The sequence below is a fragment of the Rattus norvegicus genome, chromosome 18 (genome assembly GCF_036323735.1).
Source record: "Rattus norvegicus strain BN/NHsdMcwi chromosome 18, GRCr8, whole genome shotgun sequence".
Classification (NCBI taxonomy): domain Eukaryota; kingdom Metazoa; phylum Chordata; class Mammalia; order Rodentia; family Muridae; genus Rattus; species Rattus norvegicus.
This window is the reverse complement of record NC_086036.1, coordinates 39,665,142-39,687,965: the sequence shown is the minus strand read 5'-3', so window position 1 is coordinate 39,687,965 and position 22,824 is coordinate 39,665,142. Positions and strand designations below refer to the sequence as shown.

General features: G+C 39.2%; 1 pseudogene; it reads left to right on the top strand.

Moving 5' to 3' along the window:
- Positions 1–1,637: 1,637 nt before the first annotated feature.
- On the top strand, positions 1,638–1,709 carry LOC120098421 (U4 spliceosomal RNA; annotated as a pseudogene).
- Positions 1,710–22,824: the final 21,115 nt, after the last annotated feature.

Sequence of the window (22,824 nt, the reverse complement as noted above, 5' to 3'; positions counted from 1 at the left end):
TCCAAAAGTAAAAGGATATACATTCTTCTCAGCACCTCATGATACTTTCTCCAAAATTGACCATATAACTGGTCAAAAAACAGGCCTCAAGGGATACAGAAAGATAGAAACAGAGACAGACGGATAGACCAATGGAATAGAATTGAAGACCCAGAAATGAACCCACACACCTATGGTCACTTGATTTTTGACAAAGGAGCCAAAACCATCCAATGGAAAAAAGATTGCATTTTCAGCAAATGGTGCTGGTTCATGATAAAAGTCCTGGAAAGAATAGGAATTCAAGGCCCATACCTAAACATAGTAAAGGCCATATACAGCAAACCAGTCGCTAACATTATACTAAATGGAACGAAACTTGAAGCAATCCCACTAAAATCACGTACTAGGCAAGGCTGCCCACTCTCTCCCTACTTATTCAATATAGTTCTTGAAGTTCTAGCCAGAGCAATCAGACAACAAAAGGAGGTCAAGGGGAAACAGATTGGAAAAGAAGAAGTCAAAATATGACTATTTGCAGATGATGTGGTAGTATATTTAAGTGATCCTAAAAGTTCCACCAGAGAACTACTAAAGCTGATAAACAACTTCAGCAAAGTGGCTGTGTATAAAATTAACTCAAATAAATCAGTAGCCTTCCTCTACACAAAGGAGAAACAAGCTGAGAAAGAAAATAGGGAAACAACACCCTTCATAATAGTCCCAAATAATATAAAATACCTCAGTGTGACTTTAACCAAGCAAGTAAAAGATCTGTACAATAAGAACTTCAAGCCTCTCAACAAAGAAATTGAAGAAGACCTCAGAAGATGGAAAGATCTCCCATGCTTATGGATTGGCAGGAATAATATAGTAAAAATGGCAATTTTACCAAAAGTGATCTACAGATTCAGTGCAATCCCCATCAAAATTCCAATCCAATTCTTCAGAGAGTTAGACAGAACAATTTGCAAATTTATGTGGAATAACAATATCCCAGGATACCTAAAACTATCCTCAACAATAAAAGGACTTCTGGGGGAATCACATTCCCTGAACTCAAGCAGTATTACAGAGCAATAGTGATAAAAACTTAATGGAATTGGTACAGGGACAGACAGATAGACCAGTGGAATAGAATTGAAGATCCAGAAATGAACACACACACAGCTATGGTCACTTGATTTTTGACAAAGGAGCTAAAACCATCCAATGGAAAAAAATAGCATTTTCAGCAAATGGTGTTATTTCAACTGGAGGTCAGCATGTAGAAGAATGCAGATCGATCCATTCTTATCACCCTGTACAAAGTGCAAGTCCAAGCGGGTCAAGGACCTCCACATCAAAGAGATACACTCAAACTAATAGAAGAAAAAGTGGGGAAGCATCTCACACACATGGGCACTGGAGAAAATTTTCTGAACAAAACACCAATAGCTTATGCTCTAAGATCAAGAATTGACAAATGGGATCTCATAAAACTGCAAAGCTTCTGTAAGGCAAAGGACACTGTGGTAAGGACAAAATGACAACCAACAGATTGAGAAAAGATCTTTAGCAATCGTACAACAGATAGATGACTTATATCCAAAATATACAAAGAACTCAAGAAGTTAGACCACAGGGAGACAAATAACCCTATTAAAAAAAGGAGTTCAAGCTTTGCGCAGTGGCAGTATCGTAGCCAATGAGGTTTATCCGAGGCGCGATTATTGCTAATTGAAAAAAAGGAGTTCAGAGCTAAACAAAGAATTCACAGCTGAGGAATGCAGAATGGCTGAGAAACACCTAAAGAAATGTTCAACATCTTTAGTCATAAGGGAAATGCAAATCAAAACAACCCTGAGATTCCACCTCACACCAGTCAGAATGGCTGAGATCAAAAATTCCGGCTATAGCAGATGCTGGTGAGGATGTGGAAAAAGGGGAACACTCCTCCATTGTTGATGGTATTCCAGACTGGTACAACCATTCTGGAAACCAGTCTGGTGGTTCCTCAGAAAATTGGACATTGCACTACCTGAGGACCCAGCTATACCCCTCTTGGGCATATACCCAAAAGACGCTCCAACAAATAACAAAGACACATGCTCCACTATGTTCATAGCAGCCTTATTTATAATAGCCAGAAGCTGGAAAGAACCCAGATGCCCTTCAACAGAGGAATTGATAAAGAAAATGTACATCTACAAAATGGAATACTACTCCACTCTCAAAAACAATGACTTTATGAAATTCATAGGCAAATGGATGGAACTGGAAAATACCATCCTGAGTGAGGTAACCCAATCACAGAAAAACACACATGGTATGCACTCATTGATAAGTGGATATTAGCCCAAATGCTTGAATTACCCTAGATGCACAGAACACGTGAAACTCAAGAAGGATGACCAAAATGTAAATGCTTCACATTTTGAAAAGGGGAACATGAATACCCTTGGCAGGGAATAGGGAGGCAACATGATCCCAGAGAAGAAAAGGAATGGTCAAAGAATAGTAAAAACAAAGTCAAAATCATTTGGATGCTTGCTTGTACTTTCAGTTCTTACTATCTGTAATAGTTATTTCTTCTTGTTGTTGCTGCTGCTGTGTTAAAATACCTAACAATAAACAGCATAAGGGGAATTATTTTGTTCCACAGTCCATCATGGGGAAGTGATTGAGGCAACTGGTCACATTATACTGGTCATAGGGAAACAGATTGAGATCAAGCTTGGTATTCAGCTCCATTTTCACTTTCTTATTCAGTCTAAGACAGACGTCCATAGGAAGGTGCCAGCCCACAGTTATAGTGGGTCTTTCTACAAATCTAACTTTATCTTAATATTACCTCATAAGTATTCCCAGAGATTTGCCTTATAGGTGATTCTGGAGCCTTTCAAGTTGGCAATCCATGTTAGCCTATAAGATCCAGCCTGACAGAGTTTTGGTAAATGATTGTGCTTCTTAATTAGATATTGAATCTCTTTCCTGTATTCTTTCTGTACACTCCAGAACACACACACACACACACACACACACACACACACACACACACACACACATGAACACTGGAAGATTTTTTTCTAGTCTGACAATGGATCTTGATCATCTTTTCATATCTATCACTGAGCTCTTTTTTTTCTCTTTATTAACTTGAGTATTTCTTATTTACATTTCGATTGTTATTCCCCTTCCCGGTTTCCGTGCCAACATCCCCCTAGCCCCTCCCCCTCCCCTTCTATATGGCTTCTCATCCCCATCCTCCCCCCATTTCCTCCCTCCCCCCCAACAATCATGTTCACTGGGGTTCAGTGAGCTCTTTCTTTTATTCATCTATATAATGTTCTGTAATTTAGATGCAATCCAATCCCCATTGACTGCCTCTCAATCTATGGGTTTTCCTGTTGTCATTGTTGTTTGAAGCCAGTGCCCTACACATGCTAACCATGTTACTAGTGAGTAATGTTTTATTACCCAAATTCTTAAAAATAACATAGCAATGAATACCCTTTTGTGTATATTTGTTTCACAGCCTCAAAGATGAATTCTCAAAAAAAATAGTATTACTAAACTTAAAAGGCATTTGTCCTTTCAATATACTTTGCATATTTGGTCCCCTGTGGCTTCATGCCAATTTAACCAATTCTTCTAGCCTTCTCATGTTCCATGTTAGAGAATAAAGACATTGGAGGACACAAAACATCTGTCTCATATCAAGATGTGAGATACATGATACATCAAGAGCACGTGTGTCCCTAATACTTGCCTTGTAAGTCCCTTAGCAGTGCCTTTTAGCCTGAGTCATTCTGAGCATGACTTGATGGTTCTCACTCTGGGATTCCGGATGGAAAACTTCCTAGAACCTCTAGAGATTAGCAGTTGTGGTAAATAAAATGCATTCCTAGTCTAGTTGAGTGAATCCTATCAGAAGAAAGAAGAAAAGAAATGTGCCAGGTAAGGAAGTAACCAAAAAGAGAAAAGGTAAATGGAGATGGTGACACAGCAAAAAAGTCACCCTGAGGTATGCACCAGATAAGCTGCATTGGTGTGTTTTAAAAGTAATAGCCTCAGTAACAAATGCAGCAGCCATAAACATCCCCACACATCTCTGAACCTACTTACTTTAATGGTCTTCCCCTTGCCATCCGAGCTGGTGTTCTAACAGCCTTCAGATGTTAGCTCATGAAAAGCAAAGGGATCAGATACATCAAGGAAGCTGCAAGGCACCATCTGCACACAGATAATGAGTGGGTTTACCTGTTTGTGTGATGTGCAAACATCATCCTGGCTTCCTGCCCTTGACAGTCTTAAATCAGCTCATCAAGTGCCAGCTCCCTTTATATCAGACAGTTTAGCTAAAGGACAGGAAGAAAAGCATACCTTGGTCTGCTGCCAATTCAAGTTCTTTTGTTTATCTGTTCTTTTCAAGTTCAAAGGATATGAGTTATGCAATTAAAAGAAAACTGTTAAAAAGAACCAGACATAAATGCTAAGCTGTTGAGAAAAAGAAAGCATTTAGTAAGTACTGGACAGGTTGGTAGTATACTTTTCAAGCTACTAAACATACATGTATATCTGATTATCAGTGATCAATTTCATTTTTTAAAATATAGAACACTTCAGTCTGGTGATATAGCTTGGTGGTTAAAGCACTGGTTGCTCTTTCAGAGAACCCAAGTTTTAAATCCCAAATTCCCATCACCCTCTCTTTCCAAAACCCATGTGGTACATTATAATCATCTCTAACTCTACTTCCACAGAATCTTTAGATTTTCAAACTCCTTCCTTTAACAGTAGACATTAGAAAAATTAATTGAATTTCTAATGATTCCTCACTTTAATGGATAGAAGATGCAGGATTTGATGTCCTCCTCTAACCTCCTTTAGCACAAATGCATGCATGTGGTCCACAGACATACATGCAGGCATAACACCCATACACTTAAAATAAAACTAATGATAAAAAATTAAGGACAGTATTGTATGTTGGAAGCCACCTATGTTGGAATCAAACAGAAGAAAGAAAGATAAAAGAACTGGAAATGTATCCATTATTGGCTTTTATATGTTGCCAAACACAGATGATTCTTTCACTGAAAACTGAGCTGACTTGGAGCCATCTAAGACCCCTTGCCCCACCCCCACATGATTCTTGTGAACTCCAGGGAACACAGAGTTCCTGGGAAGCCTAGAAATCCAATTCAACCGCCATGATTTAAAGCGGGGGAGCATGTCCGCGACTGAGGGTGGCATAGCAGTCACAGGTCAGATACTCAGAGACAACCAAGCAAACAAAACAATATGCTAAAGCAGTAACATAACTTAACTGAAGCACAAATATGTATTTTTTCACCCCATAGAACAACGATTAAAAAACATTCAGAAGGAGAGGCCACTCTGTCTTCCTTATCCACTGCAATACATAGAGCTAAGGGCATGTAGTTACATGAGCCATGATTTACCTGAGAATTCTATAGCTCCTTTAACTTTCTTCCAGCTTTAGATCTTCAAACTCTCTTTCATAAATAGTAGACATATTCTACATTGGAAAAAATTAATTCAATTTCCAATGAGTCTTCAATTCAATGAACAGAAGATGAAGGGAACTATTAATTTTTTAGTTCTACAAAAGATGTTGATCTCTTAGGAGATCGATTTAACAAAGGATGATGAACTAGAAGGCCATCAACATATTAGGAATATGAGTGACTCACATGTGACTTCAAATCAGTGACTTTCTATACAGAGTGTTTCCTGTTATTTTATGGTCATGTACAACTTCCATACCTTTAATGTGTGTGATGGTTTACATATGCTTGGCCCAGGGAGTGGCACTATTAGAAGGTATAGCTTTGTTGGAGGAAATGTGTCACTGTGAATGTGGGTTTAATACCCTCGTCCTAGTTGCCTGGAAATCAGTTTTCCACTAGCAGCCTTCAGATAAAGATGTAGAACTCTCAGTTCTGCCTGCCTAGATGCTGCCATCCTTCCACCTTGATAATAATGGATTGAACCTGTGAACCTGTAAGCCAGCCCCAATTAAATGTAATCCTTTATAAAACTTGCATTGACCATGGTGTCTTTTCACAGCAATAAAACCCTAAGACAGAAGTTTGTACCAGGAGTGGGGTGTGATGGTTTGCATATGTTTAGTCCAGGAAGTGGCACTATTAGGAGGTGTGGCTTTGTTGGAGGAAGTGTGACACTGTGGGGGTGGGATTGAAGACCCTCCTCCTAGCTGCCTGAGGATGCTCAGTCTATTCCTGGCTTCCTTCAGGTGAAGATGTAGAACTCAGCTCCTTCTGCACCATGCCTACCTAGATGCTGCTATGCTCCTGCCTTGATGATAATGGATTGAACCTCTGAACCTGTAAGCCAGCCCCAATTAAATGTTGTCCTTTATAAAACTTGCATTGATCATGGTGTTTGTTCACAGCAATAAAACCCCAACAAAGACAATGTGTAAAGCTCAAGAATTGCCTGGTAGGGTTTTGTCCCTTTAAGTAGCCAAGGACACAATCAACTTCTCATTCCACAAACACAGGGCTTAGTTATATAAGGTTTCTGGTCTTATTTATCTCTTTTCTTCAACCATTTCACTATTTTAAAAATGTATTTTATGATTTTCCCAGCACAAGGAAGGCTAAGCTAGGAGCACCAAGGTGCTGTAACCAGTGAGCACCACTCAACAGAAGTCCATCTCAGAGATACAGCCCTCCCCACAGGGATTTTAAGAAAGAATTAGACTCTTTGTATAAAAAGCAATTAAAATTTTTTGATTTCTAGGTTTACACCTATTTGTTCTCCATGTGTTTACTACTTCTGGAGTTGAGTCCTTATTATTAAAGGATTGATTTCTGTATTTATGCCTACAAGAAAAAACTTTACACCTTACCATGAGACACCACATTTACTAATGGAAACAGGATATCAGGACTAGTGGAGGGATTTTCATCTAAACTTTATCTAACTTTATCTATGTTAGCCATTGCTGAATTTCCAATTTTATATACTATGAGCATATATGAATATGTAAGTGTGTGGGTGTGTAAGCATGTATGTGTTTTCACACATGATCTAGCACTCATGAGCAGGTTAGACTCTTTCAGGAGCTGGTACCCCTTTCCACTGATGGTTTTAGGATTGGCCTCTGATCACCAGGCTTTACACAAGCATTTTTACCAGTCAAGCCATTTTGATGGCACCACTGATTAACTTCAATAGAATATACATATTCTGCTTGTAATAAATGATCAATTAATCTAAAAATGGAACATATTTGCTTAAATTCAAGGTATACAACAATGTTTTGTCTGTCATGTGTTTATAAAAAGATAAAGAGAGAAGGGGATATGTTGTTATAGATTGTGGTGAGGTGTGCAGGATGGGGGTGCCTCAGCAGGCCCATGCTAAAGCATCACTTCCCCCTGAGGGAACAGCCACACAAAGGTACAGTATAGATTAGAGTTTATTCAGTCCATGGGGAGGGGAGTCAAGAGGGTAGTAGAGGAAGAGAAAGACAGTAGAGAAGGAGAAGAGTAGAGACCAGCCATGAGCATGTGAAGATAGAATACAAGGGGTATGGGGATAGAGGGAGGAAGGGACAAGAGGACAGAGTGGAGAGTGCAAGCAGGAAGAAAAGAGCAAGAGAGAGAGGAGAAGGCAAGCAGCCCCTTTTATGGTGAGCCAGGCACACCTGGCTATTGCCAGGTAGCTGTGGGGTGGAGCTTAGACAAAATGCTAACTGTCTGCATTGCAAAATGTAGATGTTACAGTCTTCCCCAGAGGATGGGAGGAGGGATGGTTTCTTGATTATAGCAGTATCATTTGAGTGAAAAAGAACATTCTGGAAGGGCCTCACTCCGTACATTTCAGAAAAGTCTAGCTACTTTAGAGATTGCCTGCTGCTGCCACTTGATATTCTGTGGTGAGAGGAATGTTGTCCATGGAAAATACTTTCCCTTGTTTTCTCCTGCTATACAGCAGAAATTCTTTATAATCAATTACAATCAAGCCTCTTCCCATGTCCTTTGGCTTCTGTCAAACAACACACATTTTCACAGCCAATATCTTTGTGCCATTAACTCATGGGCATCCTCCTGCCAGAGCCACTGTTCACACTGAATTTCTGTCATTCTCCCTGCAACCTGTCTCTGCTGTCTCCCTGCTTTTCCTGGCTTTTCCCCAAGCTTTTTAAGCACCAGTCAAACCTTGGCAATCCCCACAAACTCTTCCGCAAAGCAGTCTTTAAAAGCATTCCTTATAATTGGATCAGAAAGTCCACTTGTTTGCTTTCTCAAAGGATGAATTAAACTGAGAAATCCTGCAGGCCATCACTGAACTCAATTCCACTAGGATTCACTGAGTCCTAACTGCAGTCAAGAAATTATAACACGATCAGTGGGGCCTGTGGTCACAAATTAAAGTTCCTGTCCTCAAGCTGTTTGGAATCTAGCAAGTCTGAGTAAGTGCCTTCTGAGCACTTAGGCCTTTATTAAACTGTCTACTTCCAGACTCTTCAGAAGGGCTTCCTTTTGTTTCTGTCCTCATTGTTTATTATTTTGTGAAAACTCGTATTACATAAAAGTTACCATCTTGACGTTTAAGTGTACAATGCAGTGTCATTAAGACCATTCATGACTCATCCCCACCATCTCCCTTCTCTGCTTCCAAATCTGTCGTACAGAAGTTCTTATCTGCTAAGCTCCTTACTGTCTCCCCCTTGCATTCTGCTTGCTATTATTCTACTGCCTCTGGGAATTTGCCTATTTCCAGTCTTTGATATAGTAAAATCATATAACATTTCTCCTTCTGTGTTTGGCTTTTTTCTTTTAGTGGGATGTTTATTTAAGCCTATGTCTTATAACCGAAGAAAGAAAAGTGAATAGAAGTGGATATGTCTCATGGGAAGGTGCAGAGGTTGTCATTCCATCTGTTTTCCAGCCTCCTGTTGGGAAACTTTAGGTTGAAGCCTACCATGTCTGGATAGTTCTTCTGAGTTTGGCACAAAAGGGAGAACTTCTTTTTCCAGCAGGACATCCCCTTCTTGTCTGGGTAGACTGACCCTCTATCTAAGGAAAGTCACATTGCCCTTTGCAAACCCTATAAGTTTAGTTTCATCTTCATCAATAAAAACATGCCCAGTAACCTGGAGTTCCTGAAATGCCTCTCCATACAAATGAAGAATTCCCAGTAAGTTAAGCTTCAGCCATTTTTTTATTAACTTGAGTATTTCTTATATACATTTCAAGTGTTATTCCCTTTCCCGGTTTCTGGGCAAACATACCCCTCCCCACCCTCCCCCCTTGTCGCCCTCCCCTCAACAATCTAGTTCACTGGGGGTTCAGTCTTAGCAGGACCCAGGGCTTCCCCTTCCTCTGGTGCTCTTACTAGGATATTCATTGCTACCTATGAGGTCAGAGTCCAGGGTCAGTCCATGTATAGTCTTTAGGTAGTGGCTTAGTCCCTGGAAGCTCTGGTTGCTTGGCATTGTTGTACATATGGGGTCTCGAGCCCCTTCAAGCTCTTCTAGTTCTTTCTCTGATTCCTTCAACGGGGGTCCTATTCTCAATTCAGTGGTTTGCTGCTGGCATACGCCTCTGTATTTGCTGTATTCTGGCTGTGTCTCTCGAGAGAGATCTACATCCGGCTCCTGTCGGCCCGCACTTCTTTGTTTCATCCATCTTGTCTAGTTGGATGGCTGTATATGCATGGGCCACATGTGGGGCAGGCTCTGAATGGGTGTTTCTTCTGACTCTGTTTTAATCTTTGCCTCTCTATTCCCTGCCAAGGGTATTCTTGTTCCCCTTTTAAAGAAGGAGTGAAGCATTCATATTTTGATCATCCGTGTTGAGTTTCATTTGTTCTAGGCATCTAGGGTAATTCAAGCATTTGGGCTAATAGCCACTTATCAATGAGTGCATCCCATGTGTGTTTTTCTGTGATTGGGTTACCTCACTCAGGATTATATTTTCCAGTTCCGACCATTTGCCTATGAATTTCATAAAGTCATTGTTTTTGATAGCTGAGTAATATTCCATTGTGTAGATGTACCACATTTTCTGTATCCATTCCTCTGTTGAAGGGCATCTGGGTTCTTTCCAGCTTCTGTCTATTATAAATAAGTCAGCCAGTTATTTTAAGTTCACCCATTCACCCTGAAAAGCCACTTCCCACTCTCCAAGGTTCCTATATTCCCTTTGGTCACTAAGAAAAAAGTGTAGCATACAGCTGTTTCACTGAAGATTAGTTAAGAGAGATGTTTCATTGACTATCATCTAAAAAAAAGCTATAATGCTAAAATCCTCAGAGAAGCCCTCACTGCCCCAGTACTCGCTCCCTACCTGACTAGGATCCTGCAAACCCCACCTCTTCTGGAGTCTGCTTCATCATTCCAGCCTGGTGTACAGATGCACCCAAAAACACTGAGGGAGGAAACAGAGGATGCAGAACAGTAGCTAGTCTCCTACATAAATACCACAGGCTCCTAGATCAAGTCACTAAGGGGTTAAAGATTATTTGCTTACATGTTTTAGGAAGAGTTTCAAGAGAAAGATTGCCAAGTTCATAGAATTTCCTTATAATAGAAGGCAGATTAATACAAGCACTATGTGATGTGGGGTCTTCAGGGAGAACCATGCAATGTGTATCTTTGCGTAGCATAAGAAGACAGTTGTCAGAGAGTGATAGCAAAGGGGACATGGCAAGATGGTGCTAAAGAACAGAAAACTTCTCAGGGCTCACTGGTGCAGATTGCTATTGGTGGCTCTGTAACTCTGAAGATAAGCATATTCTTCTCCTTCAGATACAGAGAGGTCCCTCTCCTGTAAGATATTCAGAACTACTTCAGAAAGAGGCTAAGGAATAATCTATAGGTTTTATGGTCTACTTGAAGGAAGAACAGTAGATAGGGAGGTCAGAGAATGGCCTGCTTATGATCTGCAGTTTTCTTATAGTCAATTTTCCATATTTTTGGGATAGCACAACCCAAATTCTGCCATGTCATTAAAGAAATGGCTAACCTATTTCAGCACAAGATCTCCATGTAAAATAGGGGGTGAGGCACATTCTCAAACTCTTGCCACTAAGAGAAGAGTAAACTAGACAACCATTCATGATATGACATTTTCTCCTGTTTTGCTTTGTTTAGAGAGCATGTATAATCACTGAGTGGAAACAAGGTTATACTGTCATAACAAGTTAGTTCAAAGTTCCTGTGGTTTAAAACAACTTATTTCTCACTCACACTGTGTGTGACTCATAAGTTTACAAGTTTCACATAGGCACTATGGCATCTAGAACAAGAGACCCATCATCCTGCAACCATACAATCTGAGTGGTGTGGTAACTTCTCTAGAAACCTGCATGTGTTTTTGTTTCTGCCTGAACCACAAGAAAATGCAGTTGGTGCCTCTGAAGATCAAAGAGGCATACAACTGAGAGGAGTCTAGGAAGCATAAAAAAAGAAATGCAATATTTGATGAGCTTCAGTGTATGCCACACACTTCAGTCAGCCTGTAACTTTAGTCAGTGTGAACTGTAGAAGGTGATCAGTGACGAGTCTTCCTTTGTAAAGAGAAACAGTTTTGCTACAAACTTGTAGATATTTTCTGTTGATAAACTTAAGATATAAAAGCAATGTAATGGGTAGTGTTCTCAAGCACACACTGAGAAAAAACTAAAAATAACTTCCTTTCTGAGGTAAAGTGTCCACTGATAGTGTCATAAAGATTCAAATTGGTAGCTTCAATAAATCAAGTGAAAGTGAAGGTGTTGCTCTACAGTTTAGGTTTTAGTTGATTCCAGATGTAGAGAAGTTGAAAGGCAAGACTAGCAATCACAAAAGAGAGGACAAAATATAGCATTCAGTCACACTGCTTCATCTGATTATATCCCATCTCTTAATATCTCATTACAACACAAATCAATCAATAGGTTAATACACGACAAGGTTAACATGATCAAGCCCCAGGTTCCACCCCCTCAGCAACACTGCAGTGAAGACCATGACTTTAACATATGTGCATTTAGGACATGCTTCTGATTCAATAATAAAAATGTCTACTCACTAGAATTTTACTATCTGAAAATTATATTATCTGCATCAAAATAGAGGGCAGATTCACAAGTACTGGGTTGCAAAATCTTTGCCAGGGTGTGGGAGTCACAATTCCATCAGTAACATTTTCTGTGTATCTAGCATACCACTTTTATGCAATACCACATAACTGGATCAAATAAAAGCCACAGTTCCTAGCCCCACACATTGCTAAGTTCACATGGCAAATTTCTTCAGTAATGAAAGTAAAACACACCAATTATGGAGTTTATAAGAATTACTGAGAGGAGTTCTTTACCAATAGGTTTATGAGTGATCCTTATTTGAATTATAATATGCATTAATTTCTGCATAAGATATTAGGTTATCTCATAAATACAAACTTATTGTTAACTATCAACCCTTCAATTTTTTAATTGATAAAAGATTTTAACAATTAGGTTACAAATGTTTATAATTTAAAAGCCAGAACAGTAATGATGGAAAATAGAAAACCATTCAAGATAACATTGATAATGACAGGTGCCTTGATTTTATTTTTAGAAACCTTCTTGGAATGGACAACTAGTCTAGCTATTTCCATTTGCACAAGGAGAATTTGCAACTTGTCAAACATTATGAAACTCAATTTTCTGGTGGCTCACAACCATCTGTAATGACATCTGATGCCCTCTTCTGGTGTGTCTGAAGATAGCTACAGTATACTTATATATAATAAATAAATAAATAAACCTTTTTTAAAAAAAGAAAAAAAAGAAACTCAATTTTCTTAAAGAGCAGTGAACTAGTCCCATTGGTCTACCCAAAAATATTTGGGGTTTTAAGGCACCAAAGCAACCACTTTCTCATAGTCACATAGTCACACCTCATAGTGACTCTGGAGGCAAATATGGACAACCATATTGATACAATTTTCTCAAGAAATATACAGATATGGAGTATCAAAGTGAAATGAAACTCATTAACTCTATTGATGAGTTGGGCTTATTTCACTCACTACACTGTATCCCAAACAATACCAGGTTCGCAAGCTGATCTTCTTCTCTTTAAAGTGGCCAAATCTAAGAGGGAAAAGATCATCACATGTCTCAAATTCACTTCACCAGAACAGAACTTAGCAGTATTTTTTTTTAAAAAATAACCATCTAAGGTATAGGAAAAATGGTTAGAGGTACAAAAAATGATCATATAGAGTGTTCATGTATAACCAAGCATCAGTATATTTAATAAGATTTGTGCACAAAAAATCATGGTATTGGTGGTGTGGTCTGAGCACAGTTGTTGGCCTTCTGACATCCTTCACTTGGCAAGTAAGTAAAGGGTGAATGGTATCAACTGGTTTGATAAACCACAAATTTAGTACTGTATGTCTAAGGCAGCACAACAGTCATGATCTGTAATCACAGGTGTTACCCATTGTCCTAGCTTGCATTTAGTTGCTGTGAGAAAAACAAACCAAAGACCAAAATCAGAAAACAAAAAAACCAACCACCACTGGCCAAAACTAATGGGATACAGTCAGGGCAAGAGCTCAAGTCTTGAAACCCGAAGGGAGAAGCTAAAGTAGAGTTCATGGAGGAATGCTGCTTACTCCAATGCTTCCCCTTGCTTGCTCAACTACCTTTCTTTTGTATCCTAGGCACACCTAACCAGCGAAAACACCACCCACAGTGGTATGGACCCTTCCACATCAATCAGCAATCAAGAAAATGTCCACAAACATGGTCAATAATCAATCTAATGTCAGCAATTACTCCACTGAGGTTTCCTCTTTCCAGGTGACTACAGTTTATATCAAATTGACAAACATTAAGTAGCACAGCTGCTGGGAATGTGCATCAAATGACACAACCTCTTAAATTGCTCAGAGAGCCAAGGATCTGAAGCACATGAAGCTAGAGGCCTTGGGTAGGTTTGTCCTGTTCTTGTGCTATGGATGTCTGAATGAACCTACACTGTGTGTGAGGCAAATCTTCTTTCCAAGCCTAGCTACAGAGTTAAAGAATGAAACCAGTACAGAAGCAGTCTTTCACACAATGTAACATGGATCATGATGCCTGGCTACTCCATTCATGTGATCCACAATTGCCTAGTGAGTATTTTCTGAAGAGATGACTGAAAAATAGCATGGAAGAAGAGATAATTCACAAGCTTACTCTATTTTATCAGCTCATTTGATCCTGTGACCTAGGAACCATTAGCACCATTCCCCTTCATATAAGACAGCTAAGGGACACAGAGGTTATTCAAGACACTCAAGTTAAACACCTGCTAAGTGTGAAAGCCTGAGTCTGACAATTCAATAACTAACAAACATATGCCCACTCTATCACATCTCCAATTGGGAGAAAAAAGTAAAAATGGAGATGAAGGGAAAGAGAGTGATTGACATCTTCAGCCAACAAGAAACAGAGATAAGGAGCAGAGACTAATCTGATCAAGGACATTCTGCCATGACCTGCAAGGCTTAAGAATGAACCTAACTGGGGCAAGGAGAAATGAAGAAATAACAAACAAACATATGAAAACCTAGGACCATGGGTGGACCATGGGTCTAATGGAGACATGCCAACAGCATCAGCCCAGAAGGTCACCTTGGTCACTATATACAGCATGGCAGAAAGCATGTAAAAGCAGAGGAGATGGAGTTCACCACGAAAACAAGACCTTTTTAACACTGCATCACACACAATGCACATATATATTCAAAGAGACTGGAAGCATGCACAGGGTCTACATGGGTCTGCTCCATGGGGACCTAAAGCTGAAAAGAGACATGTACACATGCCCCCCATCACTAGCCCAGAAGCTGTTATATAGAACATGAAAAAGGAAGGGGCAGGCTAACTAATGCTAGGAAGAAATGCTTATATGGGTGCAGTCTCATGTGGCAGTCTTCTGGGAGGAACAAGCTGTGATTCATAGTTCCTGCACACAATATTAGCATCCAGGAGGGAAAGGCTGCAGTTGATACTTTCTGCATATCCTGGTTATAGCTAAGGTTAAATATTATTCAGCATCCATCTCAGACCAGGGAAAGGCTTTGCCATTCCTCTGAGCCTGACTCTGATTCCTGTGGGCCTGGGGTATTTGGGTCATGATGATGCTCATGTCAATAATACGTTCCCACTCAGGACTTCATCTGTACCACCACAATATCTAAGCCCTTGTTTACAATTAATGTTTATGATAGAGAAAGGAAATTTGGGAAGAGGAAAAAGGGGGGGAGTTTTTCCTAGGATCCCAGGTGTTCCCTGATTTCATATGGTGAAATTCCAAGTCAAATCTTGGAAACTCTCTCCATCCACTAGTTCTTTATTTCTTTTAAAAAAGGACATTTGTGTGGATTCCTATGTTTTTAAATAATTTGTAATCTAGGATATTGCCACTCAGAAGGTTGACCACAGACCAAAAGTTTTTAGAAATGCAGATGCCTCAGCTCACCCAAGATCCACTTAAACAAAATCTGTATTTTAACAAGACTTCCGGGTAACATGTAAATACATTAAGAAACTCTTGCCTGGACTGGAGAGATGGCTCAGAGATTAAGAGCACTGATTGTTCTTCCTAGATGTCCTGAGTTCATTTCTCAGCAACTACATAGTAGCTCACAACCATCTATAATGGTATCTGATGCCCTCTTCTGGTGTGTCTGAAGACAGCAACAATGTCCCATGTATTAGATTAGATAGATAGATAGATAGATAGATAGATAGATAGATAGATAGATAGATAGATTTAACCAGGGTGCCAGTGCACTCCTAAAAAAACACAAAAGAAGAAACTCTTGCATAAATGAACTTAAAATCTTTTCATATGAAGAACATCCAGAGAAACTTGGTAAAAACTCCAGAAAAATACAAGATCAAAGACTCAGAAATAGGAGGCAGCTCCAGGTCAGAAGTAAACAAATATGCTATGATTCAAAAGGTAAAAGGCAATAGGAGATGGGGACTGAAACCTTATGAAGACTAGGAAGAAATCAGAAGGAACAGAGATTAGTGTATTTGTCAAGGTTCTCTAGAGGAACAGAACTGATAAAATGAACATACATGATTTATTAGAGTGGCTCACAGGCTGTAGTCCAGCTGGTCCAGCAATGACTGTCTACCAATAGGAAATCCAAGGATCCAGTAAGTTGTTCAGCTCATGGATATCTCAGCTTGTCTTCATTCTATGGGAGAATCCTGAAGACATTGGCTCTAATGCCAGTGAAGGCATAAACTTGCTGGCAAGAATAAAAGCAAGCAGGCAAAGAGCAATATTTTCCTTTGTCATGTCCTTTATATGGGCTGCTAGCCAAATGTGTGACCCAGATTACAGTTGGATCTTCTCACCTCAAAAGATCTGGTTTAAGGTGAATGAATGTACTGGCTTGTTTTACGTTAACTTGATACAAGCTAGAGTCATGAGAGAGGAAGGAGATTCAATTGATGAAATACCTCAATGAGATCCAGTTGTAGAGGATTTTCTTAGTGATCAATGGGTGAGGGCCCAACCCATTATAGGTGGTGTCATTGTTGGGTTTGTGGTCCTAGATTCTATAATAAAGCAGGCTGAGCAATCCAGTAAGCAGTACCCCTCCATGACCTCTGCATCAACTCCTGCCTTCAGGTTCCTGCTCTGCTTAAATTCTGGTCCTGACTTCATTCTGAAATGAACAGCAATATGAAAGTGTAAACTGAATAAAACCCTGCATCTCCAGTTTGCTTTTTGGTCAAGGTGTTTTGTTTCATCAATAAAAACCCTAAGACAGTGGGTCTTAGCACGTCAAATGATTTAATTGAGAAAAGTTAATTCCCCGTGTACTCAAGTTGACAACTAAGAATACCCATCATGATTGTCACTTTAACTGCCAATAGGAACTCAAGAAGCAGCCTTTGGCCTGAGCTGATCAGGGTGATTACGCAGATTCCACACAAATCTCTGTGGCAAGCTGCCTACATAGACAAGTCAAATCAGTGAGCTCCTGGCTTAGATAAATAGAACCTCAGATAAAAATCTCTGGGTTGTGCTCTGTGAAGTGTCCAGGTGCCTCCCAGCTAAGTCAGAACCTGTACTGAAGTCCCTAGCTACATGCCTCAGTTACTCTTGTCTGCAAACACAAATAAGTGAGCAGGTACTTAATTCTTATAACTCCAATCTCTGGTTCTCAGGAACTTTGAACTCTCCTTGAGGTTGTGAATTGACATCCACCCACCCAGGATCTATGCAGTTGTCTCACTGTACTCAATCTGAATCATACTTATTGCGCAGATCTCAAATCTAAATTCTATGTGCAACAAATACCAATTTGTAGGTTGGAAAGTATGTAAGCCAATGTTTAGACAAAGAATTTCCTAGTTCAAAATCCCAAGTCAATTCTCTCCCTAAACACACTAAAAGCTCACAGTCCTTGTGGGTTTGCCTTAGAGTTCAGCTAATGGGATTCTCTAGTCTATTCCTCCAGCTCCACCCACTCCTAGCAGGCTTCTTTCTTCATCTAAATGTATCAGCAATTTCTCTGTGGTTTCAGTGACCACTACCCTACTTCATACAGAGAGTGAAAAAGAAGATTGATCACCTTGTCTTTAATGACCACAAGAAATATTGAATTCTGACTTAAAAGAACATCTCTGGTGAGCATTGTCTTAAATCTTAATTACAGCTTTATGTATTATTCAAGCAAAGCCAGAAACTCCACTTCACAATTGCATTCTACCATTAGTCTTCATTCTCTCTCTTCCATCTCCTTGCTGACTTTCAAATAATGATCATTTCAGTCCTGTTTCTTCTTTAATTATACTTCAGTTCAAATTATCATTTCCCTAGAGCACTAGACATTCTCAGACAAAACACACATGACCTCTCCAGTAAGACGGCTTGACTCTGATCTGGGCCTCTTACTAACAAATGTTAGAGATGCTAACAGACTATATATATCAAAGCCTAGAAACCCACCCAAAAGAAGATCTCCTCATAGGAAAGGATCATTCAGTTAACATAAAGATAGTTCTGATCTGGGCATGGTGGCTCATATACCTAGAGTCCCAGCTATTCAGGAGGCTGAGATTGGATGACGGGTGAGCACATGAGTCAAAGCCAGCCGGAAAAGTACACCACGACACTATCTCAATAAATAAATAAATAAATAAATAAATAAATAAATAAATAATGTCAAAGTTCTCTTCTAGAAGTGCATACATGTTTACTCACATGCATGCATTCATACATATACAAATAAACACACTTATACATACAAAGATTAAAATAAATCTAGGCAATTCTCCATCAGCTGACTCATGGGTAGTACCACCAACATTAGTCTAGGCCCTTTCATATCAATCGTTCATCTGTTGAAGGTAATTTCCCAATTAAAGTTCCCTCTTCTCAAGTAACTCTTTGAAATATATGTTCTGAGATTATAGTATAACTAGACTATTTCCCTTTTCCCTTTTCTCCCTGAAAACACTCCCATGTATGCCCTCCCATTGCTGTCTTTCAAATCATTGTCCTTCCTTCTTTGTTTTAACGTGTCTGTGTGTGTGTGTGTGTGTGTGTGTGTGTGTGTGTGTGTCTATATACTACTACTTGTATGCATGTTTATATGTCCTCGGGGCTAATCATTTGGTACTTGATAACCAATTGCTGTGCTCATTCCTGGGAAGACTAATTCTCCAACTCTTAGCACTCATTAGTTACCTGTGATTCTTTATCTGGGGTTGAGGCTTCATTAGCTTTCCCCCATACATGTTAGCAAGTCTATTGGAGTTCTTGTTACTCAGGTGATGTATAGGTAGTCAGGTTGGGTTTCAGCTTCTGATATCTCTGGAACAAACTCCCTGTTCCTAGGGTCTAACAATATTTGTACCCCTTTTCCACATTGATGTTTGAACCTTGGGTGCAGAAGTTGTATTATAGATGTACAGGTTGAGGCTGGCTCCACACCTCTACATTATGAACTATTGTGCTTTTTTGTATTGGAATCTTCAGTTGCAAAGAGAAATTTCCCTGATCAGAGTGAGAACTACACTTGTATGTGAGCATGAGGACACAAGTTTAAAACAAAGTTAGGGATTATGTGCTATTGCTCTTGGTTGCTTCACAGAGGTGGAAGATGGCCCTACTTTGTGTCAAATAAGCAAACAAACAAAAAAACCTAACCAGCACAAGGGGTGGCTCAAATAACTGTAGGATTGGCAGCAGAAAGGTCTCTGTCACTGTCACTCTCCAAAAATCTTAGAAGTAACCAATTTATATGAAACTATCCTTCTGGCTTTCCTTTTGAGAAAAACAGGATGATATAATAGGAATATTCTTTTTAAATAACTGTGAGAGAAAGAGAGAAGCAGCATCGTTTTGGCACATTCAAATCACCTAAAAATTACATATGTGTATGAAGTTACTTGTATTCTTGGAAAAATAACAATTTTGTACTTATGCTTTTGAAAGAGTTGCAGCCATAGCTTTTCCATTCACTGTACATGTTTCCAGCAAATGTCTGCCATACACAAGAACTCAATATTCAGCAGGGCATCAAAATAATGATGGCATAGAAGACACATAGCATAAGACTTCTTGATATGGGGAATTGTCATCCATAAAAGGGTACAGAAAACATGGGACTAAATTAGTTGTGCAAAACTATTCCTGAAAAGAAGAAAACCTGCAGCCTAATAACCAAGATGATTAAATTAATAGGGAGTAGTTTGTAAACCACACACACACACACACAGAGAGAGAGAGAGAGAGAGAGAGAGAGAGAGAGAGAGAGAGAGAGAGAGAGAAAGTGAACCAATGTAGTAATTATATATAAAAGAAAGTAGGTCTGGTGATGTTACAGTACATGCACAGAATTTGGGCTTTTATTCTTAGTGCCATGGAAAACCTGTATGTGAACAAGAGGCTGAGACAGAAGGGTCAGCAATTCAAGGCCATTCTCATCCATAGAGACAGACCAATTCAAGACTAGTCAACACAACAAGAGACTGTATCCAAAAATCAAAACAACTCAGAGAGGTGCTCAGTTACACAGATAACATATGAAATGTACTTTCTTTTACAGGAAAAAAAAAGTGGGTTGTAACAAACTGCAACATTTTCCATTTCATATTTGATGATGTGACCTTGATTATACATAATCAGGCACATGTAAGCATTTCATTTGAAAGACTTTAAATCCATACCAATAGAGATAAATCATAATAGTAGTACATGTGAAAAAAGTTTGGTCAGAGAACTTGTTATAACAATGATTAGCCAGGGTTCTTTAGAATAACACAACATGTAGAATATTTCTCTCTCTCTCTCTCTCTCTCTCTCTCTCTCTCTCTCTCTCTCTCTCTCTCTCTCTCTCTCTCGCACACACACACACACACACACACACACACACACACACACACAGGATTTATTAGAGTGACTTACAAGATTCTGTCCAGCTAATCTAACAGTGGCTGGTTATAAATGAAAAGTCTAAGAATTGAGCAGTTGCTCAGTCTTTGAGGCTGGTTGTCTTAGCTGATCTTCAGTAAACATTAAAGTCCTGAGGAAGCAGGTTCAAATGTCAATGATGGAATGGACTTGCTAGCAAAACCAAAGCATATGGACAAAGAGCAAATCTTTTCTTCTACCATATTCTCATATAGGCTTCCAGAAGAAGGTATATCCCAGATTAAATCTTGATTAAAGGTGTGTCTTCCCATCTCAAAGATCTGGATTAGCAATACATCTTCCCACTTCAAATTAAGCAGAAATCCTTCATAGATGTGCCTTTATTTTTGGATTTTAGTTAATTCCAGATGTAGTCAAATTGAAAACTGAGAAAAGCCATCACAGATGATGTGACAGAATAAAGAAAACCAAGAATTAGCAAGAGTGAAGGTTTTACCAACGATGAGAGTCATTCCTACATAGCAAGCTCTAGGCTTAAAAACCAGTGAGAACAGAGAACAATGGGTTGCAGGGAAGTGTTGGGTAATTAACTAAATAACAACCCATGATTGCTGCTGCATCAGGCAGCCTTCATTTGCAAGTGTATTCCTAAATCTAAAACAAGCAAAGGATGCTTGACTAGTGTCCCTTATGGGTGTTAGAGCCTGGCCAGGCTTGTCCCAGAAGTAAAACATACCTAAGTATATATCTTCCCCCAGCCCTGCTTATAAAGTCATTTAGCAATAGTAGGAGCTTTCCACACAAAGAACTAAGGGACCAAATCCACTACCTAGAGTCTACCAGACTTTGCATGGGATATATTTGGGGAATGAATACATCCAAAGTAAACCCCTATTCTTATTCTAATCCCCAAACCATTCCTTTATAGAAATAATTGTACAGTGGGAAACAGTAGTCATAAGGAGATAATCAATGACCAAAGAGTGTCAACCACTGAACAACATGACTGGAGATAATTTTAACCTTAATTCTTAAAAAATAAGTGAATAGATGGATAACAACAAACTATGTTAGTTGAAGGGAAGATTCTTGCTTACACTCTCTCTCCCCTTCTCATTGTGTGTGTGTGTGTGTGTGTGTGTGTGTGTGTGTGTGTGTGTGTGTCTTTCATCTGAAAGTAGATCACTGCTTGTATCTTTTTATATGGATATCTGGCCCACCTTTGGTGAGTAAGCATTTGGATTTCTATTTGTTGTTACCCTGGTTTGACAGGGTTTAGTTCCACTGGGTGATGGTTGAAGTTTAGTCTTGTGTTCACCCTGTGCTGGTTAGTGAATGAGGAAACAGAAGGAGTCCTGGTTCGGCTAGTACTGACTTCACAGAGGAGCACTCTGTACCACAAGATAGTTCTTCCTGCAGTTTCTCAGAATTTATTGCTAGAATGTTAGAAGTGGAAATGGTAGCTAACAGTGGGGTACACATGTTCTCTTCATAGATCTTCAGATGTCAGCATCTCAAAGACAGGGGGTACTGCCTATAGGATGAACAGAAATATCAACAGAGGTACTCAAATGGCAGTATTTGGGAGCTCAAAGAGACAGGGATTATCAGTAGCCATCATGGTAGAAGCTAATAATTAGCAGACAATATTCCTGAGATGGGTCCACCTTGGATTAAAATCTAGGATATATTTGCCCCAGTAGGCAAGGCCCAGGAGAAATCCATTTTAGGAAAGGTTCCTGCTATTAATATGCTGTGTGTGTGTGTGTGTGTGTGTGTGTGTGTGTGTGTGTGTATGCACTCATTAGGTATAAGCCCACCCTTTTGAGCAGATCTCTGCAGAACAATGAAGATGTTGTCCCTGTCTTGTAGTGAAGCTATATAGACAAATAGATGATTTCTTAATCCTTAATAATAATTCTATACAAATTCCTGAAATTATATTAGTAAGTATTAAGCTCTTTTATAATGGGACTACTAGTAGGTTCTCTCTGATAATTAAAACTTCATTAAGAATTCTGCCAATCTTTAGTATCATTAGATAATTGCTTCTGGGATAGCAAGAAGGCATCTACTACTCAAAGAACATTCCAAGAGGTTGGAAAACCATTATCAAACGTCACCAAAAACTAACAATTTACTATAGGTGCTAGAACAGAAGATAAAATATTGATTGGGTTTATCTATTCAAAACTTCACTAATACGTGGGTCACAGGATTTATGGTTTTCAACACTCCATGAACCTGTAGAGCTGGTTACAGGTGATAAATGTTTAGCCAGATAATTATTCTTAATGTATGTGCATATAAACATTCTCCGTTGTAAACTTCTTATGCAATTTATTATTTTAATGTATGTGCAAACTTGTAATGAACTTTTTATCCTGTGGTCATGTATTCTGAAAGATGTATAAGACCTGAGGACAAAGAGG